Source organism: Lagopus muta, chromosome 5 (assembly GCF_023343835.1).
Source record: "Lagopus muta isolate bLagMut1 chromosome 5, bLagMut1 primary, whole genome shotgun sequence".
Lineage (NCBI taxonomy): Eukaryota > Metazoa > Chordata > Aves > Galliformes > Phasianidae > Lagopus > Lagopus muta.
In genome coordinates, this window is record NC_064437.1 from 19,510,572 (window position 1) to 19,535,265 (window position 24,694).

The 24,694-nt window shown below is 35.4% G+C and overlaps 1 long non-coding RNA gene across 1 annotated transcript in view; it reads right to left on the minus strand.

The window, feature by feature from the left end:
* Positions 1–2,222: 2,222 nt before the first annotated feature.
* LOC125694116 (uncharacterized) overlaps positions 2,223–24,694 on the minus strand; it is a 79,655-nt gene continuing 57,183 nt past the window's right edge. Inside the window, exons 2-3 of the long non-coding RNA XR_007377398.1 lie at positions 8,606–8,708; positions 2,223–7,219 (exon numbers count right to left, since the gene is read on the minus strand). This is a non-coding gene — a long non-coding RNA (uncharacterized LOC125694116). The remainder of the gene's footprint in view (positions 7,220–8,605; positions 8,709–24,694) is intronic.

The window sequence follows — 24,694 nt, forward strand, 5'->3', positions numbered from 1 at the left end:
TTTTAGAGCAAAAAATATATTCAACAAATGTAATCATTAAAAAAAAACCACATTATAATAATTATTATTTTTTTTTACAATATATTATAAATGTTAATTTCTGAAACTACTTCATGAAAAGATTGTCTGAAATTTCTCAAGGCATTGCTTGCTGCTGTTTTTAAGGTGTGGGTTTTTTTTTTTTTTAAAACATTTTTTTCCTCTTTGAATAACAAATTCAAGGAAAATGTATCAACTTGGTTATAGTTTTTGAAGAGAAATTCTATTTTGCATTAGGGTAAAAGATATGCTTATACCATGAATCATTCAATCATTCAACAAAGAAAATATCAGATATGGGTATAAAGGAAACAATTTCAAACTTCCTTGCCATGGATTTCTGATCTCTCCTCGTATATTATTTAAGGTCATGCAAACGACTAGTTGGGAGTGCTACTTCATATTCTGCTCCCTTGTTTTCTTTTTTTTTTTTTGTTGTTTACTAATAGTTACTGTTAAGTGAAAAGGAAAGTTACATGTGTTTATTTAACCTAAAGCATGAAAGTTTTCATAACTTGATATTTTTACACCAAAACTTGTTCATACTAGCTGAAAGCAGAAGAATCTGACTACTTACATATCCAAATTTGCAGTCAAAAAAATCAATAGTGATATGTGATTTGACAAGGAGAACTTTAACAGTGTTAAGTGATTCTACGTTAACCTTTACATTTCAAGTCGAGGGTACAAAAACTTCGCTGACGCATTTTCAAATTTATTAGTTGTGATTGGTGCAGAGATGTATTGGTGGTGTGTTTCACCTCATGCTAATAAAGAGGTTTCCTAGCTCCCGTTTATTCTGCTCTTCCAGCTCTGATATGAAAATAGCAAAAGAGTTAATACTGTAATTTCCTTTTGGAGTTTTTTTTTCCTGATAAAAACGTGGGAGAGGTACTATTTTTTTCACTGATTTTAATGGCTTTTGTATCAATAATGCTAAAGCAATATTTCTCTAAGACAAAACAGACTAAATTCAGGAATGGTTATTCAAGGAAAATGTGCTTTGTCTTCATTTGGAGATTAGTCCCAGTAGAATTCTACCACTTTCTTTATCATTTAGCTCAGTGAGCATTCACCCACACAAGAACTTCCCAATGACCACACAGACTAGTGTCACGTTCCACGTTTATGGAGGGCAACATTCATAACCATGTTTATAACTTGTTTACCCTCGGTTCTACCTAGTTGAAAAATACAGTACTAATCTGAAAATGAGCCCTCTAGCTAGGAGAACTGTGTATAAGCCTTCCTCTCTTCTATGAGTACTGCACGGTTGTAGTCTCCTCAATACTTTAAGCAAGAGTAACCATCTAAATATGTGGCATTCAACACAGACTCCTACTGTGAATAATTCTGTTTCTGTTGAAGTCTGACATCAGCAGAACTTCTAACATTCTCCCTTAGGGAGAGAATGACAAATTTTGCCAGACCATTACTGCAATCAGCACCACTGAAGCCAATGAGAGTTTTTTCCACCAACTTCAATAGACATCACATTAATCAAGTAGATGCAGTGAAAACTTAACTCCAACTTCAAGAACGCATCCTCTTTCTTCACATGGTCACTTCTTTTACTCTTTGCCAAGTAACAAGTTACTGTTTTCAGATTCTCTTAACGTAATAGACATCTCCACTGAAGTCAATTGGCTTCTTTGATGTGTTTGATTAATTGTCATTACAGAAACTGCCTACATATTCATCCTTCACGTCTCAGTCAGGTTAAGCCCGTTATACATAAGCCTAGTCATCCTTCACTGCAGTTCCCATTCTTGAGAAGGAGAACTGTCACTTCCATTTTAGTTTTCCCAGCCTTATTCATATGTATTTTTCCAGATCAGTTCCTCTCGCCCATGGCAACACTACCTGATCTTTGGGTCTAGCCTAAGGAATGTTCTTTGATATATTAATTGTCTTGGCTAGAGGTACCCAAATCCCTGCCTGCTTTGCATCCCGAGTTTAAAGAGAAAAGGTTTGCCTATTCTTTAACTCTCTTAACATTAATTCAAGTCTGTGTCAAACATGAGTCATTGACAGATTAAAGTAAATCTGTCACAGTGAGATTACCATGAACACAAAACGTTGCACAAAACTCAGCATGCACCATTTTCCTTCAGTGTGGGCTCAGATGAAAGTATAAAAATCATGATAGATTTGACTTGATACAGGACACAGAACCTCTTTTATTTATTAAATGCTAATTAATGGGGGAAAAGAATAGAAATCAGATTTAATATTTTCTGTAATTCATTGTATAAATTACTGATTATTCTATGTAAAAATCCCATGTCTTTGCCAAGGTTAAAAGTTTTAGTTTGATAACATGGCAGGTAGTACAGGGGAAGAAAGTATAAGGCTTCTGTAACACATGAAACTGAAGTGAAATACATCAATCCAATCCTGGGATCTCTCCCTGTACATATTTTAACCTAATGAAAATGAATGGTAATCTTTTATCAGGCAGAACACAAAAACAAAAATTTGAATAAAAGAAAAATTGAACTGGTAGTAAACAAGATTTAACCAGGTGTTGCATAGGAAATTTTAAGTTTTAATCTATCAGCAAAAAATTTACAAAATTACAAAATATTGCAGAAAGAAAGAACAATGATGAAATGCCTTATAATTTTTAATTAATATCTGGGTTTCCTTTCAAATCTTCGCAGATCATATATTCTTCTGTCAGTGCCTTTACTGTTATTATTAACATTTATTGGCTATTACAATCAGCAAAAATAATCCCAAAAATGACAAAGATTTTGGAATTTGTTTCATCAGATGAGATTTCAGAGTAACCAAACTAAATAATAAAGACCTGAAAATGACACTACTGCACTGGAACAGCCACATCTCTTTCTAAGATCCGTTACACATCTATATGCACTAAGCTGTTTGTCTGCTGACAAAACTCACTTCCACTGAGAGAAATTATTGAGACATTCGGAACAAGAAACCTCTTAGACAAGCAGTAATTTTCATTATCAACTGATCTTATTTCATACTACCAGCAACATATCAGGTCATTTTGACACTTACTGTAAACTACTAGTCCAGGGATAAAGGCAATTAAATGCTGAGGTCATGAGTCAGGAGGAAAAAGCTTTTGGTAGCATTCATTTGCATTTCACTCTGTGGTACCTTCTTTCTACATAGGAAATATTATTGGATATATTTGACCCTTTTCCACTCCTAATGCACATAAAAGACATCAGAGACATCGTAATCCAATCTCTCTGTAGTCTATAAACAGCGAGGAGAAAAAAAATTGTTGTAATTACAGCCTATATGAGTTACTTCTCACTGCTCTGAAATAAGAGTGTAATTTTAAAAATTCCTATCATCAGAATTTGCACAGTTGAGAAATGTATTGCTAGACAAAATCATTTGCAACTCTGAATTTCATCATTTACATGATTAAATCTTCTTGCAGCTTGACATGTTAGCAAAATGTTTGAGCCTTTGAAAGGAAGCATATCAAAACACAAAAGCACACTGAATCTGAAGATGAAAGTTTGAAATTTGGCAAAATATTTCATGGAAAGTAGATGTTCGGTTACCCCATACTGTGACTTGATACACTGCAGGAAGGAATTTGAAAATATCCCCAGGCCATAAACAAAAAAAAAAAAAGCATAGAAACATGTTTTTCAGAATTCATTATAGATCTCCTCACTTTGGATTACATTATCCCTTAGCTTAACAACTTGTTTGATTCTATAATATGTACATGAGAGGCTTGAGTCTGTTTTTGGTCATCACACAATGCTGTTCCATATAGCAGAGGTAGCTAATGAAAAATGACTGGTCACATTCCAATACTTGCACTTCACTTTTATCTGTTAAAGATTTTTTAAATTGGTTTCAGTATAAGACAAGAAGGGTCTTAGGAAGGAGAGACCTCATGTCACAAGAGACAGCGACTGCTGATTATGAAGGGTACCCTACAATGCCAATAAGCAAATTTATGAATTTATCAGCTTTTTTGTCAAATTCTGGTAAAGAGAGAATTCAATTTAACAACTAATTTTTTGAAACTTTTTATCTAAAAAATGTATTGCTCCTAATTTTTGTGTTGAAAATGAACAGTTTCAATTTAACTTGGTTAGAAGCAGTATAGAAAAGGCAAGATTTTTTTTTGTTTTTATTACACTTCCCTAACATTTAGAGGGTGGTAATATATCGTGCTAGTGATATCACTTAAAACCAAGGGGATAAAAGATCTACAAAGAGCACAAAAAGATGAACCATCATCATTGGCAGTAAGTGCTGGCATTTTCCCTATTCCCCATAGAGACTACTCTCATTGTTGAATTTTTTGTTCAGTTACTATTTCTATTTGTATTATTTTCATTATCTCACATATTCACATATTTCTTACATGACTATAGAAGTCGAGTCTCAGCAGGGCATCCTATGAAATCTTGAAATATTATGGAAAATGTTGGCCAGGGAGCAAAGTCCATGTTTTTTCTGATCTAACTCAGCAGTACATCTCACTGATTTCAAATGATCAAACTCAATTTCCTTACCTGTTAGTCAACCTGAGTGCTAGACTGATTTAGTACAGTATTGTTCCCTGAATAATACATCACTTTCACTTTCAAGTTTGGCATTTCCAGCAACATGTTCAGACTCAAGTTCTTAAGAAAAATCCAAATATTTAAGTAAATATCCACAGGACGTGTGTTCAACCCACCATTCTATCCTTATACTACCATTCATTCTTTATGGCATAAGTTTTTGCAGGACTTATTTCTCCAGACAAAAGTTTGAACTAATTGCAACCCAAGTTTTTAGGAACTGGAATTCTGAATTTGTGAGAATAAGATTTGATGAAAAAATACGCTAAGTTAAGCTCATAGAAAACAGAAAACATATCAAGTGATGTTCATGCTTAATAAAAAAAGGTATACACATTTGTTTCTAAATGCCAAACACCTATAACATTTATTACTGCACTATTTTACTACCAATTCCAACTCATATCAATATATAATTCAGCACTTAAAGTATTCTATAATCTCCATCCAGATTGTACATAGGAAGATGAAAGCATTACTGTATTCATTAGTTATTCCTTGCGGAAAATTTGATCAAATGTAGAATTTTGTGGTAATCTCAAAATGTTGTTTTGCTGTTGTTTGTTATGTTTTTCTTAATATACTCTGCATTATTTCCTTAGTCCAACATTGAAATATTTAAAAATTTTCACAAAGGAAAAACAATGTACTACATAGGACGTCAAACGGCAACGTCTACAAACTCGGTATTTTTTAATATTTCTCTACCCCAAGCTTAGGCCTTAGAGGCAATTGTCCTAAAAGAGAAAGGAAAAGAAAGGTATCCACTGGATATCATGATTTTCTACACTACTATGATAAAATTACTGTGAGGATACGTGAAATTGTGCAAATTCAAAGAAATTTACTTACAGAATTATATACAATTCAAATCACTGCTGCCTGAAAACAGAAGGCATAAGAAACGTATTATATTGCCAAATCAAACTATTTGCCAAATTTAACTATTCAAGTATCTCAGTTAAAAATCTACATTCAGTAAAAATACAGTCTTTACCTCACTTGAACTCAAGAGCCCTGATTCTTTATTAATTCCCAACAATGAGCCCTTATTCTTGGATGATTGCTCCACCTACCTGGGGCTAGTGAAGGCTATACAGCATAAGAAGGGGACTGGTCAGCAAACTAACCAGACCACAGTAAGCGTGCTTAGGAACTCTGCTTCCTTAGCTGAAGAGCACTACAAGCCCGTACCAACAACAATAATTTCTTTCACAATATTTAAGAAGCAAAAAAATTTTTAGGGAAAGTAGAGGATAACAAATAAATAAAAATTAATAATCTAAAACCTAGGATGCTGTGAATAGGCTTCAACTGCAGAATTTTATATTTCACTGTGTACTCAGAGTAATACTTTTAAAATGCAGATTACATATTACCACTAGGGTCCAGATTCTGAAGTACTTACTCAGAAATAGGTTTAGGTAAATGTCCTACTGAAGCTATTGGAAATTATATTTTGATTAAGACTGTATTAATACCTAATGTGGATTTCTGAATTTCACCCCCTAGAGTAATTAACAGTGTAAACTAGAAAGAACGCCAGTAAGCAAGCAAGCTATTTTAAGTAATTAATATTATTATTAAAACAGTTATCCTATAAAAATTATTGCTGTGAAATATATGTATATATTTTCATTTAATATTCCTGCTCTATGCTGCACTGGTGCAGCCTCATCTCAAGTACTGTGCATGTATTTGGGCCACAGTACAAAAGGCTTCCCTATAAGGTTGAGTGGCAGCACTGATCTCTTCTCTGATGACAGCAACAGGACCTGAGGGAATTATAAGAAGCTGCGTCAGGAGAGGGTCAAGTTGGATATCATCTCTTCACTGAGAGGGTGGTCAGGAACTGGAAGAGGCTCCCAAGGCAGCAGCAACTGCACTGATCTACAGGAATTCAAGATGCATCTAGACAATGCTCTTGGTCATATGATCTTATTTTGGGTGATCCTGTGTACCCAGAAGATGAACACTATGATCCTTATGGGTCCCTTCCCACTAGGGAAATTTTATGATTCTATGATTCCCATACTATTGTAAGTCACATATATTCATTTGACTGTACTTCTTGAACTTTCCGATTAAAATTTCATTAATGATGAAATTAATGTATGAAATCCAGCATTTCCTTGTAAATAATCAAAAGCCAAACACACACACAACACACACACACACACACAAATGTCTGAGACAGGACCCAAAACCAAGAATTGTTTAACCCTACCATGCCTTGTCCACGACAAGACACATGCTGAGAAACAGTACTTATATGCATCAATTTTCAGCAGGAAAACGCCACAACATATGAATCTTTATCCCCGTTAAGACAAAATTAAGTGTCAAAAAACTAAAATGCCCTGAACAGTCTCCCATCAGTCTCTGCCCAGCACGAGGACAAACTTCACGCATCTATGAGCAGGTGTGGACCATGGAGCATGTGTGACCTTCCCTCTCCAAGTCACCAGAAAGCAACAGGAAATTTCAATTCTCTTTCCAGTTCTGCCAGAGACTCTTGGGAGACTTTGGGCACATCTCACTGGGCTCATTCACATTTCCTAGAAGAATCTAACTTCCTCTTTGGTCTCCAGCCGTTCCCCTACCTATAAAAGGCAAACAGTAATAGTTAGATACTACTGACCGGGGTTATGAGGCACACTTCCTTAGTCTTTCTAAAAACTCCAAGATTTCATTTATTCTTTCAAATGGTATTTAAGAAATAGATAGAACAGAGTCACCACAGTGAATTAATTTTCACAACAATATCATTCAAGAAGGACCTCCTGCTACTCTGACATACTCCAAGTTTTCCAAGTGTTAGTAAAAGACTACATTATACACATCTTATTCACATGGTTAGCAACTGCATGCACAATGTCTTGTAGGATTATCACGATGAGTTATCAAGAATACAAAATAATATTTTGACCCTCTGCATAACCAACTATCAATTAAAGTAGGTTATAATAAATTCACATAAAGTGTAGTAGAGCTGGCAAGTTTAGACAGTGAGTGAGAGAGTTATTCTTTAAATATACAAGGATATGAAACTCAGGAAATACAATCCTGCATTCTTCTGTAAGACATGGCAAAGTCAGCACTTCATACAATGAACCCTTAACATTCAAATGGTTTACCATAAATTCTGCATTCGATTTTTTTCAGTATTTTTGAGATTTTTTTTAATGCTCTGATATAGATGACTGAGATTAACATAAAAACCAAAGACTGTTTACATCTATTTCCACAGCAGAATGCAGACACTTTTTTTCAAATTATTTGAATATCCTATTTTAATATCCTATTTTCTTAGCTAGTGAAACATCATTGAAATTTGTAAACTTCCTGTTTTAAACCAGATCACCAGATTAAATTTACTCATGGAGATATACGCTATGAATAACAATGAATATAAATCCCTCTTTTCAACATCAAATTTTATCTCTAAGGTTTCCAGTAACACTTTTTCCCAACAATTAATTGTAACTTCAAGGAAAATAATTCGGTGTGAATCATACAATGTCACAGATAATGAATTTCCTTAGCTTTCATAGTATTTTCTTGAATCCCTTGTTCCTCTAGAAGGATTTGACTTAAGAGATGGACGGGGGAAAAAAAGCATGAGCAAAAAACTCAGAGTTCTGCTTGGGACATTTTAGCTACAGATGGTCATCTTCCTACCTCTTCCATTATACTGCATGCAGCCTATATGCTATCTATTCCATTTGGTATCTATCCAATTCATGAGACAAGCACTCTTCTCGTCTCAAAATGGATTTCCTTCTTGCAGAAATCTTTGACTGCTTTTGGTCTAACTGCCTCTGGTAATCACGGTAATTGCTTACCATGACCAAAAACGAAACGCTTATGTATATACTCATTTATTAAACATTAAATCACTGAAGATTTTCAAAGATATTAAACAGTTTTGGTGGTTCTCCTCTTTCTTCACACAACATAACTTGAAATTTAATCAAAAATGCAAGTACCATCAGCATAAGGCTTGAGATGTGAATGTTCATATGGTAGTTATCACTGTTTTCTCTCAGCTGTTGCTCAGCAGTCACCAGCCAGCCTGGGTGAAAAGATGCCCTAAAGAGATTGGTGCGATTGTTTGAATAGTTGTTGAACTTGTCATACAGAATTAAATTATGAGAAAAAAAAATATGTAAGCAGTCAAATACAATTTATAATGCAATCTTAAATCTTACTGGGCAAAACACAATTTCAAGATCTTCATCATGAGAGACAGTTTCTTTCACTTCCCTTTATCTTAAAAATTTTAGGATGTAGACAAGTAAAGCCTTTGAATGTTTTGACAATAACGTGGTTAAAAATGGAATCAAATTTCAGTAAGATCCAATGTTTTGCTACAAGATGTATAGAGCCTTAAACTATTTTTTCCTCACTTCCAACACATTATGAAGTATTAAATATCACTTGTAGTAATACATAACTTGATGGCATGCTACCACATATCATATTTAAATTATTTCATAACCATAAGAAACGTAAGAAGTTTTGTTTTCTTTCTTTATGGTAAGGTTAAGTTTTAAAAACACCTCTGCTATAAATACAAGGGTTGCTTTTTTTTTTTTAAATATAGTTTTAATTGATCTGTCAGTACAAATACTAGGAAATGATCTTAAAGACAGCGTGACCAGATGTGGTTTTTCAGCCCCACTTGTGGTCCATGAGGTGCTTTTATGTCATCATTCTTTATACCACCTATCTGTGGTATAGTTTGGAAAGCACCACAAGGCCTTCGTGTCTAAACATTATTATCCGCTTTTACCCAACTCAACTTGTTCTAGGTTACCACTGGGATTTGCTATTATCTTTGTAACATGAAAGAAGGGAATATATATATTTTAATCAGCAACTATATGTGAAGAAATACTCTAAGATTTGTTTACTTGGTATTTTTAAGTATTAGTATTTTACTGGTTGTTAACATATTATTAATATAGAAAGAGCAATAAAATGCAACAATTAGACAATTTTGTTTTTCAACAACATTCTTGTTTGTCTTCTTATATTCTGAAAACAACAACTATTTGAAGGAAATTTAGTAGGAAAAATAATACAGCACAAAGGTGACTGATTATAAATTTAACACCCCTTATACCATGCAACATTGCCACATTCTATCTACAATATCTCTTGAAGAAATTGCAGGCTTTTCATCTAGTTTAACTATAATTCCACTAGGCTTTGTTTCATTAAGCAGCAAAAGACTAATCACAGGCTGTCTAGACTTGAATCAAAGCCTCACAAAATATGTTTTTTTTTTGGTTTTTTTTTGTTTTTTTCTCAAAATAAGGAAACAAACCTGTTTAATCAGGGGTATCTTTCTGGTTACTTAACACTAGCCTTTGCTACAAATCCTTCAGTTACTTACACATTTACGTCCTTCTCATTCATTTTAACTGAAGAAAATCTTAAGGACCTGAGTATTTGTGACAGAATCCCAGCTTGACCCAAGTTTCCAATTAGATTTGCCTAGAGTTTGTCTTTGTGGGGTACAACCAAAAACCTGTGTCTGACAAAACAAAGGCAACATCACTTTTCCTTATGTTCAATATATTATCTTTACATACACGTCTTCCTGAAAGAGACTAATTATATTGTCCTTCAAAGTTAGCCTTCACCACATCACTAAAATAATAAGTTCTAAATTACTTTTTTATATTGTATCTATAATGTAAGTCTACATTTTAGACAGACCAAACTAGACAGGAGGATGATTTCATTCCACTATATATTTTCAAGCACTTATAGAATCATTTACATGCCAAAAAAAAAAAAATTAGATTTTACAGGGGCCACTTAGGATTAATTTAATCATTTGCCCAGAGTTTAGATTGTTTCCCAGGAGAAGTAAAGGTCAAAATTTACATCTTACTAAATATTTAAAATCTTTAACCTTTTTGATGTGGTACCAAATGATTTGAAGTCCACAGTTCTGTTACTTACATAGTAAAGATGCAGCTTACTTAAAATTTACACTTCTGATCTATAAGTTCTGAAGTGTTTTACATGACTGATTTTTTTTAATATTGCGATTTATGATGACATTTTAGATCTTCATTTGATGCACTATCAACATTCTTAACAAATTCATCACATCCTTGAACCTAGAAAACAAGACTTGGTCCCCCAATAGAATCTTTCTCAATTTAAGATAAAGTCCAAGTCATAAACAGTGTAGTTGTTGAGGAAGGGGAGAGGTAACTTCTTATTGGTAAACATGCCCTCAGACCTTCTGTACACACTGATTGGTCAACATCTGTAATTCCCCTCACACGCTTTCAAACAAGGAACCAGTCCATATGCAAGAAATACTCAGCAGAATAGCAAACTTCATAAAGCAACTAGATTCTTTTTCTGTCAGATGAATTATCCTTTTACTATAAATGAAACAGTAAACAGAAAAGTGTCAAATATACAACCAAATGGAGTCATCATTGTAAATACTTCCAAAGGACGTCTTTAGATAAATTTACAATGAATGTACAAGTTCCATGTACAAGAAATTATCTTCCTGAACATACACAATGAACTCAAAATAAGCAAGGAGAATATTTGGTCATTTAGAAAAACACTGAAATGACAGCAGTTCAGAGAGACAAGCTGCCTGCTGAATTGGATTTGCACCACATAAAAAATTTTGTAATGTATTGATGCTCCTGTACTCCAGGTGCATGGATGGAGTGCTTGCTCAGCAAGTATTCACTCTTTCAAGTCATATTCTTCCTGATCCTTGATATCTCAGATGCAGTTCTTCCACACTTTGAGGATTTCAAAACTTTTTATGTGGATGCTTTAAAATATATATATATATATTTATATATATATATATATATATATATATATATATAAATAAATATAATATATATATATCAAACTGTAGTCTAAAATTTATTCTTCCATTGTTTGTATTTTCAAGTTAATTCTCTTCCAACAACCTGTAACTCTGCAAATTACTTGAGTGACAACTATTAAAATCAGGGGTAACAACTTCAGGGCATCATGCTGAAAAATGAGGAACTATTTGTAGATGAAGATACTCCTTCAGCAGTAACACAATCATCTGTCACTAAGAATATATTATCTTAGGTTACTTCAAATACACAGCGTCCCTACGTGGTTTCCAAAATCAAAGAGATTTAGCACAGTGCAAAGGTAAGACTTTGCTCTTTTTCACGTGCTTTAGCAAATCGAGCTGGGTGCATACCTATCCTTAAAGAAAAAATTTCTCTGATCTTACTACCTCCAATGTGGCTAAGAAATATACCGTCAAATGAAATGGAAGTATGACAGTATGAGAGATTATAGGTAATATGTAAAACTGTGTAATGTTACAACAATATAAATCCAGTATATTGATCAACAATACAGAGTTAAGATTTGCAATACAGGCACTTCCATTGAATCCTTTGGAACAATGAATCCCTGTAAATTCACAAATACTGAGTTCCATAAGTATCTACTTGGAGCAGAAGCCAAAGATAAAGGTGAGGAACCATCCTTCTCTGGCTGAAACATTCAATGAACTAAGTTTTTGGCATAAGCTTAAAAGGAACTACCGTATTAGTCAATTTCCTTTAAAATCTGTCAGAAGTGAAGATGGTTGAGTATTCATATTTTTATTCTATTCATATCTTTATTCTTTAATTTTAGTCCTGAAAATATATTCTGGAAGTGACTTTTAAGAAAAAAAGGCATGCATGTGAGTTTTGCTTATTGAAGAAATCAGAACATAGCCACAGTAATTAGTAATAATTTAATTAAAAGAGTTGAAGTTCCTTTGGTAAATAGACTGTTATTATATTGTACGTTTCTTTCCTGCGCAAAGGAAAAAATGCAAACAGCCATTCTGACTACCAAAATTTAAGGCAGCAACAATATGCCATCTGTTACACCTTGATAGAATCCATGAGCAAGAAACAAACACAAACTATGTCTCCGGAGATAGAAGATTCTTATGCCACTTCAGCTCTAGCTCCAAAAATATTAATGCTGCTTATTTCCTGGGCAGAGTCATCATGATTGTTAGATGGATGTGAGAGGTGGCTCATAAAGCCAGGGTGGTTTTAGATGGATAGCAGATCTGGCTAAATCTTAAATCATAGAGCAAATAAGGTTAGGAAAAAATAATAATAATAATAAAAAAAAAAAAATCAATCGCAACTCACAGTGACCAAAACAAAAATAAAATATTTTAGGGAATGGAGACATGATGAAAACTTCCAAAACTGCACCACTGAGAACTTGTGGTCCTAGAGTTACCTTTATTTAAATAACTGGAGAAATATGCCTGCCTGTCTTTGGTAGACAACATCAATGTCCCTTGGTTATTTACATGAATCCCGATTGTATAATTCCTTTAAAAACTCATGATAAAGAATAAGGAAATATTTAAAAAACTACATCTGACTGTCTCTTTAGTTACAGTAATGGAAACTGGAAGGTATTAAACTATTATTTAGGTGAATTATACAAGATAGATTATAACAGACAGCAACCTGACATAGTCAAAATCAGTATCTGATCAGAAATACTGGAGAAAGTACTAAAAATCTTCCCCTCCCTGAAAAAATAAACAAAAACACTTGACAATTAACTGTGAAGTATTACATGATCACAGAGAAACCGCCAAAAGTACATTTGCAAATCTATTTGCAGTCTATTTTGCAAATTTTCTTGCAGTACTTGCTCCAATCTAAATACGGTTGTGAGTACTTTGATTTTTAAAGTATTCTTTGTGGTCAGCAATTGGTAGAACTTCACTCAGCCAATTCTAAGGTCAAAGAGAACAAACCAGAGGGAGCACTCCATGAGTTTGCTCTCTGCTTCCAGGAAGCAATCTAAGCTTTATCCCAGGCTGCCCTTACTCTCTTAAGGAAGTAAAGCAATAACATCCTAATTGCTGGAAACTAATACCTGAGTGACAGGGGGTGGATAAGCCTCCAGCAGCAAGTTGGATTGAAATTCAATTTTTTCTGCCATAAACTTAGTCTCTCTGGGTGTATGTTTATTTCATTCTCTCAATTTTAATTCAACCTGCTCCACAGAATCACAGAATCACCCGGGTTGGAAGGGACCTCAAGGATCATGTAGTTCCAACCCCCCTGCCTAGCAGGGCCACCCCCCTGCCTAGCAGGGCCAAGCCACACCTAGCCAGGGTGCTCCAGATCTACTGAAAAGAGACAATCAACTTCTGATCACCTCCAGTGGTCTAAATAGAGAACAAAAGGAATCAAGAAATCAACTCTCAGTTCTGCGATACCCAACTTCTCCCAGGCAGAGGCAGGTAGGAGAAATCATATTCCCAATGACAAAGATGTACACAATTACATTAGAGAGATTAGCCACATGTGACTACTCATAATAATTACATTAGAAACTGAGAATGGAAAGTATCAGCGATCATCTTTGCAACATTGTGCCTATATGCAGGATTTCCATTTCATTTAATTTGCAAAACAAAGCTTTGCAGATACATTTTTAAATGACTATATATTGCGGATTTTAATTAAAATATACTCAAAATCCTGTATCATTTGCAATGAACACAATTCTGCCTCTATGAGAACACAAGCATGCATGTTTGCAAATTAATAAATATACTAAGTGATATTTAGCACATTCAAATTAAGTGTTTTTTGTGAATTTGAAAAGCTTATGGGAACAAAGTGCCATGAAGACCTGCTGCCTTCATAAAATAATCTTTCAATAAAAACATGGATTGACTGCTCCATGAGACTTGGTTTCATCAGTGCCTCCATACCAGAAAACTGAATATTTAACGTCAGTTGTTTATGTAAAAAGATTTTGCCAAGCTTTTGAATTCACTTGACAGACTAATTGTCCAGTGATGTATTCCTTCAGCTAAAATTAGTGAAAATAGATCTTTCCAGAGGTCATAGATTGTATTATTTCTTGCTTCTCTTCATGCAAACTGGCTTTGACTTCAACATTTTCAGCCAGACCTTAACCAGCAGTTACAATCGAGCTCAGACAAGTTTCTCTGCCTAATCTTTCGTCACTCTTCAAAGTAAAAAAAAATACACACACACATATATGTATGTTTGCATCTCAATTAAGCCCTTTCCCAGCTCAGTTTAATCTCCCCATTATCACACACCAAATTCCTGCACCAGTGGATCCATTCTGCCCATTACTCCTCACCATAAGCTTCATCCTGATGATCTCACCCTTGGAGGTCCCCAGCAAGACCCTGCTCCTGTAGTGCTCACACAACTCTTGCCTTGGCTGTCACTCAAGATCACTTTTAACATCCCTTTTGCCCTGTTCAGTCTGTGTCTTAGAACACACATATACATTTGATACACAGAATAACGCCCTTTTCCTTGCAAACGTTTTTTTCTCTGTATACCGGGTTTACCTATGTTGAACAAGCTCCTCAGTATGTCTGTCAGAAATCACTTCTTAAAACCAAATCTTCTGCACTTTCTATAACATAAATCCCAATTTGACTGACTTGCTATCGGTCTCCGTGCCTCCTTTGACCTTGTCATAAAAAAAAATAAACTTCTGATTTTAGTCCTAGTCCAGGGGTAATTTCTCTTCCTCGCAGAATCTTATAATCCTTCCCCCATAGATCCTCATTTAAAGCCATACTCTGAATTGAGGAAGCTTAAGAACAGGAGTGTAATTTCCAAGCTGAACCAAGGGATGGTGCTCCAGCAGAAGAGCAAACAAAAATAAGGATCTATGAAGCATTATCACTTTACCTGGTTATTCACCAGATACTACTTTCAAATTTACCACACTTGACATATAAATCAAAGAAAAATGCAGCAGCACAGAAAAGAGAGAAAATCAGAAAGAATCAGTGATCATAACTCCCCGGTTCCCCATATAGCACAGAATTCCACTGAAGATACACATGCATATTATTCACATATCACCTTTGCATTTAGTCAAACTCCATTGCAATATGTGGTTGAGTATAATAACTTTTAGACTCATGAATTTCTTTTCTTATTAAAAAGTGCAAAGCAAGGAATGTTATATACAGGCAGTATTTTGCAAAATGCATGTGTATACATTTATTAGAAATCTTGTATTGACTGAAAAAACAAGGTATCCATATATAAGGCACACAAAGAAAAAATACTGACATCAGGTATTAAGGACAAAAGCTTTGTACACCACAAGCAAATCTTGCTTCCCACTGCTTTACACTACTCTGTGCAGAAACACCCAAATTGTGATGGAAAAGAAAACAACAGGTGAACACCCAGTTGAAATAACACTTGCACCTAGTTTCAAGACTCCATGGATGGAGCTAAGACTGAAATCAGAGTTTCAATGGACATTGAAATCCCATTTTAAAAGACTGCAACCCAAAATTTATCTTCCTTTCAAAAACTGTGAAGTTCAAGATACAAGTATTGCCTCCTCACATGTTTCTAGATCTCAAAAGCATCAAAATAAGCTCATACATTAGCCTCTAAACCTTGCAATGGAAAAAGCTCCAGTGTAAAATTCTTTTATTGACTGGAATCGAAGAAAATTTCAAAGCATCACAGTCTATTAATGCTGTGGGAGATAATTAAAAGGATATGGACAAAAAAATAAAGCAAGCAACACTTAAAATGAAGGCACAGATGCAAACAATAATAATCTGTAGTAAAACAACCCTGAAAGTCCATGCATAGGCAGGAGAAATGGAAAAGCAGGAAGTTTTTTCTGTACTTCTATTCTCATTCTAGTCACTTTTTTTTTTTTTTTTTTTTTTTTTTTTTTTTTTTTTTTAAATAAGATGAGCATTACCTTATATATTGCTTTTTCCTCACTCCGGAAACTAGCCCAGGGCTGACACACTGTTATCATGCACAGCACAGGAGAGGTGGCAGCAACCCAGCCTGTAGGTCACCTCCTGCAGCCCCAGAGCCCAGCTCACAGCCTTCATATCCACTTCAGGTTCTCTGTGCTATGCAAAAGTAACTTATGAAGTTTTAAAATGCTAGTTCCAGTGGAATTGTAATTGGTTGGCAAGCAGGAGCAAACAATCACCATCCTTCATGCAATTTTTCAGTTAACCACATAAAACCTGAGCAAACAGTTAATTTTAACCAACCCCTCTGCAACCACACCTCACATAGTCCGTGTCAGCTTCTGGTCCTACTAGTCCTGCTTTGATTAAAACCGGCAACCTCTAAATCAGATGAGGAAAATCAGAGAACATCACTTGCTTAAGCTAATTAAGCAAACCTAACTTTCACCAGCTGAGGACATAGTCTTGATAATTTTATGACCCTTAAATATCAGAAAGTAACTTACATACACCCACATACTTATCTCCCACTTTGTATTTCATTATTTCAGACTGTTTTATTAAATCAAAGGTTTGATATTATTCTGATAACACTACTAATGATGAGAATTCTGATCACCGTTTCCTTTTCTGCTTAAAAGCACACTTACGCAGGTAGTCCTTCTGAGTAGAAAAGTCATTTATCAGATAAAATTAGGTATCCCTTTCCTTTCACTTGCCCTACAAGTGTACAGAGACCATCTCCAGCCCTCACAGCTGGCACCGCACACCCCTGGAGGAGGGCAGGCTCCCAGAATACCATTATAAAATGAAGCAACATTACAAGACTGAAAGAAGCTTCTGGAAAATTAAATATTTTGCATGTAAATTATCTGAACAATGTGGCCATTTATGAACTCGGCAGCCTGCTATGTCTTGCTTTTCATCACTTCTTCAAAGTCATAATTACTGCATATCAAAACAGAAACCTGGGGGAGCCTCAGGTCTCTATAACCTCTTTACTTGAAGTACTATCTTCAGGACCTTGCAGCACCTTGCATTTTGTGTTTTCTAAGTGTTTGTGTTGGTACTTCATGCTTTAGTTACTTATGTTTATGTTATATGGGGCTGCAGTCTGCTCCCAGGGCAGATCCTGAAGCTGAAAATGAGGCAGAATAATCTTTCCAAAAAGCCTTGGTATTTCACAACATGTAAATTTCACCCGTTTAGAGGCACACAGCAGCACCTAAGAGAACCAGGAAGTTCTTTTGTGTTTCGGGGACAGCCTGCTTCCTTGGTTTCCTACAGCAACTGCACAGCAGAGCAACCCATCTTCCTGCCAGCAGCCTGACATACTGTTTCATTTACCTAGCTTAAATAAAAAACAAACAAACAAACAACAACCATTTGTCCCCAGTACAGTCGGTTATCTTTCACACTGGCACAAGCCCTAAGATTTGCATGAAAAGGGCACTGCAAAAGGAGATGAGCCCCCAGGGCAACGTGAGCTGAGGAGCCCACAGGCAGATGGTCATACTGTGGCTCTGAAACCAAACACCCGAAAGCTCTGCAAATCACCGAGTGGGGGAGCCTGACCAAAGAAGTAGAAGCAGGGTTTGAATAAAAAAAGGTTAAAATTATGAAAAGTTGATATATCTAAGATACTTTTTCCTTGTGGCTAACAACACATCAGAGATAAAATATTAGGTGGGATAAATTACACTTCAACCTGAGTCTAGTGCTTTCTTTTCCCTTTTAGTCTCCTCTTTCTGTGTTGGGTTATTAATTCATCTTTAATTCCTATGGATTTCCACGTAACATTTCCTTGTCTCTCAGTTTGAGTACACTCTGTGTTTTGCATCTCTGAGCAAAATTTTAAAGGCTCAAGTCCAGTGATTTTGTTAGAAGGTCACCTTCTAGCTGGAAAAAGAGAAATACTCAAAACTGCAGAGAGAAGATGAGAATATATCTACAAAGCTCAAAAACTACATTAGAAGGGACAGGGAGTTTCTTAAACACCTTATAAGACATTGGCTCAACTTTGAGACCCTTACTTTTGAAAGGTTGCCAAAATATGTATTTTCCCTATTTTCCAGCTCATTTCTACAATACCAACTCTATTCCAGAAAAAAAAATAAAAAAATTAAAACCAGTAAAACTCAAGTTGTTTGCATATTCTTTCCTGTCTTGTCCTCTTCTCAGTTATCATGAGCAGACTGCTTCAAATATAAACTCATGATACTTTTACATACTCCTTGAAAGTCATACAGTGTAATGTAAGTAACAAATAATTTCACATGAATTACAGACATGATCCAATCCTGCTTTATTTTCTTCCAAAAGTGAGAAGAAAATAAATAAATGAAGAGACCTGATAACCAGCATAAAAATTTTGCTGTTTCAGTAAAAGGAACAGATTCTGGCAAGGATGTTCATTCCACTGGTGAGCAGACAGTAACTTCAGCTCAGGACTGCCACTATGGCTGCATTTCCTCTGTCACATTACACTTTATAACGTTTGCAAAACTTAGGTTTATGAATAATAGAATAAATAAACTTCAGGTATTAAAACTGTAGATTTTTTTTCTTTCCTCTATATACAGCGAGAAAATGAGATGCCACTGCTACTGCTTGTTGAAGTCACTACACTCCCCCTCTCTGTATATACTGGAATACCAACAGCCCTTCTCCAAATGATACTTGCTATGCAGATGAATTCTCACATCAGAATACAAGCTTATTAATGAAGATGATTTTTGTTTTAAGCAGTGATTATCAATTAAGAAGTTTCTGAAATTACAGATGTCAACAAGGCATTTGTATTCATAACACATTACATTGGTTGTAAAATATTTTGCTTGTGTTCAGGTTTTATAACCTCTCCGTAGTCTCTGAACATTAAAGTCATGATAGCTGTATTCAGAACAAAGTCTATTCTTACAAGAACTGAGTGCAAAATTCTCCAAGTTCTCTCCTTTGGTACATTTGGAAAGAGGGGTGTTTCTTCACCACTGAGGAGGATGACTAGTTCTTCCAGAAGAGACAAGCTCAGGTTGATACAGATGATGTCATCTGTAATGAGTCGAAGGGTCAGCCCTGTAACGTCACCCTGCTACTTCACAGCACTAATGAATTCCACATAATAATTGCAGAGTCTTCAGGCTAAAAACTATTGATTGCTTTTCTTTCAACTCATTCCCTTCTTATGCCTCATTCCATCTTTGTCTAGAACAGCATCATTTGTTTTGGGAGCTCATTTGTCTTTGTTTTATTACCTCTCTCCATAGCACCTGGGTCATTCTTGGTACCGTGCAAACAAGAAATAACTATGCATAATATTCATTTTCTTTGGTGTAAGGCATGATTCGTCCCTCATCTCAGGTGTAATGATGTATTCCTGAACAGCTGAAATCATGCAGCTTTGGTTAAGTAAACTCCATCATAGAAAGCCTATTAGTTCAATATATATTTGTATTAAAAAAGCTATTAATCAAAGCTTTTTAGAAGCATAAACTATGGTGTTAGAATAATTGTATAATTAAAGAGCTAATATTAATTGTATGGGCTGATGGAAAAAAACATTAATCTGTTTGAGAATCTGAAGGCCATTTTACATTGTCACATGCTATACATTTACATTCCCATTGTTTTAAATGTTTAAAAATTCCTTTCCCTGTATCTGTCAATAGCTATTCTCCCTTCACTCAGCAGAAACATACATGTTGAATAACTCAGATTGTCTACATTATGTATGGAATTAACATAGGTTTGCTTTTATAATTCAGTATGTTCTTGGTATGATACATGAGTTTTCTGTAACAGCAAAACAGATGAGGAAAAAAAAGGAACAGAGTAAAACCCTCTCACATGGTGAAAAATAGCAGCAACTGATTCAGTGGAGTTCAACAGTGCTACCATAGAGCCACAATAAATAAAATCAGGCTGGTAGCAGATGTGTGATTTAGACTTTCCTCTTTTGAAAATATTTTACTAGTCCATCTTTATAAATTCTGCCACAGGTAATCGATAGTCTTAACTGAAATTTTCTCCAAATCCTGACTGGTTAGTTAAATCTATTCCATTGCACATTCTCAGCTTTGATTCTGTAATCAAACGATGCACAAAACTACCAGATCTACACTTTTCTCACGACATTTAATTGAGAGGTTGATCACTCTGATACTTGTTACAAAAATAAAAAATCTGACAAAAACCCTAAGATGTCATCCCATTTACGCCCCACAGCTGATATATAAGGTCAAGTAGAACTATGCTGCCCCTGCAAGGTATTTGTATAAGCTATAATTAAAACTTTGCAGTAAAGGAGATTTCACAACCTCCATGCTTATCCTTTTTTGTTCCTTAAAATATTCATATAATTAACACATTTATAGCTAATCTAAATCAGTTTTTCTTAAAATTAAGGCCACTGCTCACTTCTTTTATAACCTTTTAATTCTTGGAAATTAATACATCTTCCTCTATCCTCTCTCTTCGAGGAAAAACAATTACAATATCTTAACTCCTACTTTTCAAGCACTTTAAGTTTGCACATATTCTGTACTACATGACTGGTATTAGGTATTGACTCTGAAATGAAGACACTGCCATCACGTGTTTTAAACTCGCAGAAGCAAAAATCCAAATAGAAATCCATCATTGCATCCAGCAATAATCTAATCAGATTCATATGTTGTCAAAACAGTTCATAATGACAGTCCTACAGCTTCAGTAGGACTAAATCCCATAGCATTTTCTGGAAGATATCTTCTCCTCCTTTCTAGAGCCTAAATGAAGATAGTATTTCTTGAAAAACTTTGCAGGAATGCCCCCAGATTAAAATCACCAAAATTGAAAATGCTTGACTAAGACAAAAGCCTGCCTCCTACCACATCTCCTTCACAAATAATATATAACAGTACACATGTATCAGCCACACAAAGACAAATGCCAACGCTACTCCACACTTTTAGACTATTATGCCATGCCACATCGTAAGTCTTGCTTCTTTCTAAGTTCATATCCTTTTAACAAAGAGCAAAACAGAGCAAAACATTTCAGAACTGGCCTGGGTTTCACACACAGAAACATTTTAGAACTTCCTATTGAAAGTATTTACAAGCACTTGGAAGATTAAAAGGAAGTTAAAGCAGCCAGCATGTTCATCAAGAACTAGTATCAAATCAGTTCAGTTTCCTTTCAAGACAGATTGAAGAGGAAGAATAGGTGTCATTTGCCTTCTTTTTAGCAAAGCATTTGACAGCTTTGCACAGCATTCTTACTGAGAAGATTTAAATATATAACGCAAATTGAATTACCATTACACAGATGAAATACTAACTAGACAAAACAACCAAGAGTGACTGTAGGCAGGATGGAGTTTGAAATAATCTTGACGGATTTCATGATTTTAATAATAAGACAAAATAAGACAAAAGAGTGACAAATACAAGTTACTGTGTGTAAGCAAGAAAGATGAGCTGCACAAGTGGAAGGACCCATCCAGATAGCCATGCTGTAAAGAAGGGTCTCAGAGCTAGCTATACATTGATAAACTGATGGAGTCAACACCACCACACATGCTGATTTAGGACATACTGTGATAAAGCAAAGCTTGCAATACACACAGCCTGATATTCCTGAACTTAACCTGACATAATTAATAAATGGTTGTCTACACTATTCAAACAGGTTCTCCTATTCCTGAAGACTAAAGAGATCATATCTAATGAGTCCATTCTTTTTTACCTGGTAGTTCCAATGAGGTGATTCACTCTTCAGAGGAAGTCTAAGCAAGCCCTGCAGATGCTTGGAAATGTATCACTTGTGTGAGCAACTGAAAACCTCACAACATTTATTCATTTCCCCCAATTTTTTTAATCATTGCTCAATAGCATGGAGTAGAAAAAATTGATCAGAATGCTAATAAGATAAAGTTACATGTATTATTTGTCTAAGGTAAACATGAAATATCACTGAGGAGATTAGGCCTCATATGGAGTAATTTAAGTCAAAAATGAAGCTCTGTTTGTCATTAAAATTAAGTGAGCAAGACAGGAAGGAAAGCTCACAGCCAGTATAATTTTATGGGGGTAAAAAAGGTTAAAATTCAAGTATTTCTTGGAAAGATTATGTATCTCTTTTGACCTATTGTGTAAAGTGAACTGATTTAAGTGAGAAAAAGCACTCAAAAATTCAGTTTTGGTCAGACTCTTAGCTCATTTTTTCTTCCCCTCATCTGCCGTATTTCAGTGATCTCCCTTTTAAATTTGATCTTTTCAAGCAGGTCAGATAGAGTATATACGTTGCACTGAAGTTCTTGTAGGCTGATTCAAATGGACCCTAAATCAACAAGTCTGAGTCACTGCCTGTACTATTCTCTAAATCCATATTTCGCAGCCAGCACTACTGAAACTAACACAGAAAGCTAGAAACTCTAACTCCAAGCTCTACGGGCTGCTACTATTCTCATTCTAAGAGGATTTCTTTGGGAAAGAAGAGGCATCCCTTCTTCTGTGTACTCAGGAGGGAAAGATTATGTGGGGCAGATAAGGTTCTCCTATAGCCACCAAAGGCTGCTCACAAACTGCACTCCGTCCGTGCTTCTGAAGAGCTCTGACACAGTTTCCCTCATTACACTCTTCCTAGTACCTGATTTATTGCTGTGTAACTTGAACTTAACCCTCAGCTAAGGCAAAGATGGGGAACGGTTTCAAGGTAAGGCTAAATTATGCATTTTCCTTCTACAAAAGTGGAAGAGTGGGTTTCAACACAGCAGTGAAGGTGAAACAATGTTTAATTTCATATCTACTGAGCTGGAATGGCCAGTGTTTCACTACATGCCAACAAGGTTGTGGGCTGTTGGAATAAGATACCTGAAGCTTGCTACTGTCCAGCCATCCTAAGTCACCTTTGCAGAGCTTACTAGGGTTTTTGAATACATTTCCAATGAGCAGTTAACTCCTTGTTGAATATTACCAACACACACAAAACCAAAAGAAAAATTGCAAAAGATTTTCCCCTCAGTGACATCCTGGTTTTCTCAGATACGCAGATGAAATTGGCTCATATTTGTGTAGTAAGACTCTAGCATCTTTTTCACATTAATATCTTATTCTTTAAGCAGATGCTATTAAATTCATGGTATCACTAAAATCAGCCCAAAAGACAGTAGTTGAATATGATCCCCATTCACAGATACTCTGCTCCTTGGAATTCACACTGATTATGTAACTTGGTTGAATAATTAGGAGTTACTTGGTCTAAAATACATATGATAGTGAATCAGTTACTTTCACTGCTGAAAAATCTGACAGTCACTGGCAGTTGTCTTACTCCATGGCATTTGACTCAAGTACCTGGACAGCAAAAAATAAATAACTGTTCTCCACTATTTCCACTGGAATCTGCTGGAGCCTTAATGTTTGCTGATGATATACATCTACTTGAGTAGAGTTGGTGATAGAAAAGATGCAATATTTTGTAAACTGTGTTGACATTTTGCAGTTGGTGAGGAGGATACCTTCAATAAAACAGGATTTGAGCACTGGAAATCAATAGAATAAAGAATGTGAGCAGAATGAAAATGCTACATTGCAGAGATGCAGCTCTGATTTCTATTGAAACACAAAGAGGTATCATTATTCTGAGCATGATATTGTTATACTGCAACTTCATCCACCCTACTCTCCCCACGGTGGCCTTTGACTTTCTTGGAGTTTCTGCCAGTAAAAGATTCCCCTGCAAGGACCAAACGAGTATCATAAAAGACCTCAACAATGCAGAGTAGAAACATTTCACAGATAAGAGCAGAATACTGAAAAGAAGCAAAAACCATCCAGTAGCAGTTCCAGTACAGAACAAAAACCACAGAATCCGTTTTTCAAAGCTAAAAGGAAATTTATGTGCTATAACAAATCATTTTGCTGTCTCAATTCGGCAGCTGGATGTTTCACAATACCAGGGCAAAGCCACCACCTCAACACTTCCAGAATCCTTGGCAAAAAGAAAAATCATGATGATTGTGATATGGCCATATATATTTGGTGACGATGGAGAAAGCTTGGCAGTTATGCAGCTGCTAACGCACTTCCTGGTGCCCAATTTGTGAGCAGCACCAAGACCTGGAGGAGGACAGGGTGTCTCTGAGAGAACAGCCAGCACTGTGAAAGTACAGAACAGAAGAGTGTAATATAAAATGAAACAAAAGACATATTTGTCAAACTCAAATGAGTCAGAAAATACATCCTACTACTTCGTTGCCCTAGGATGTAAAGTAGGTAAATCTCCT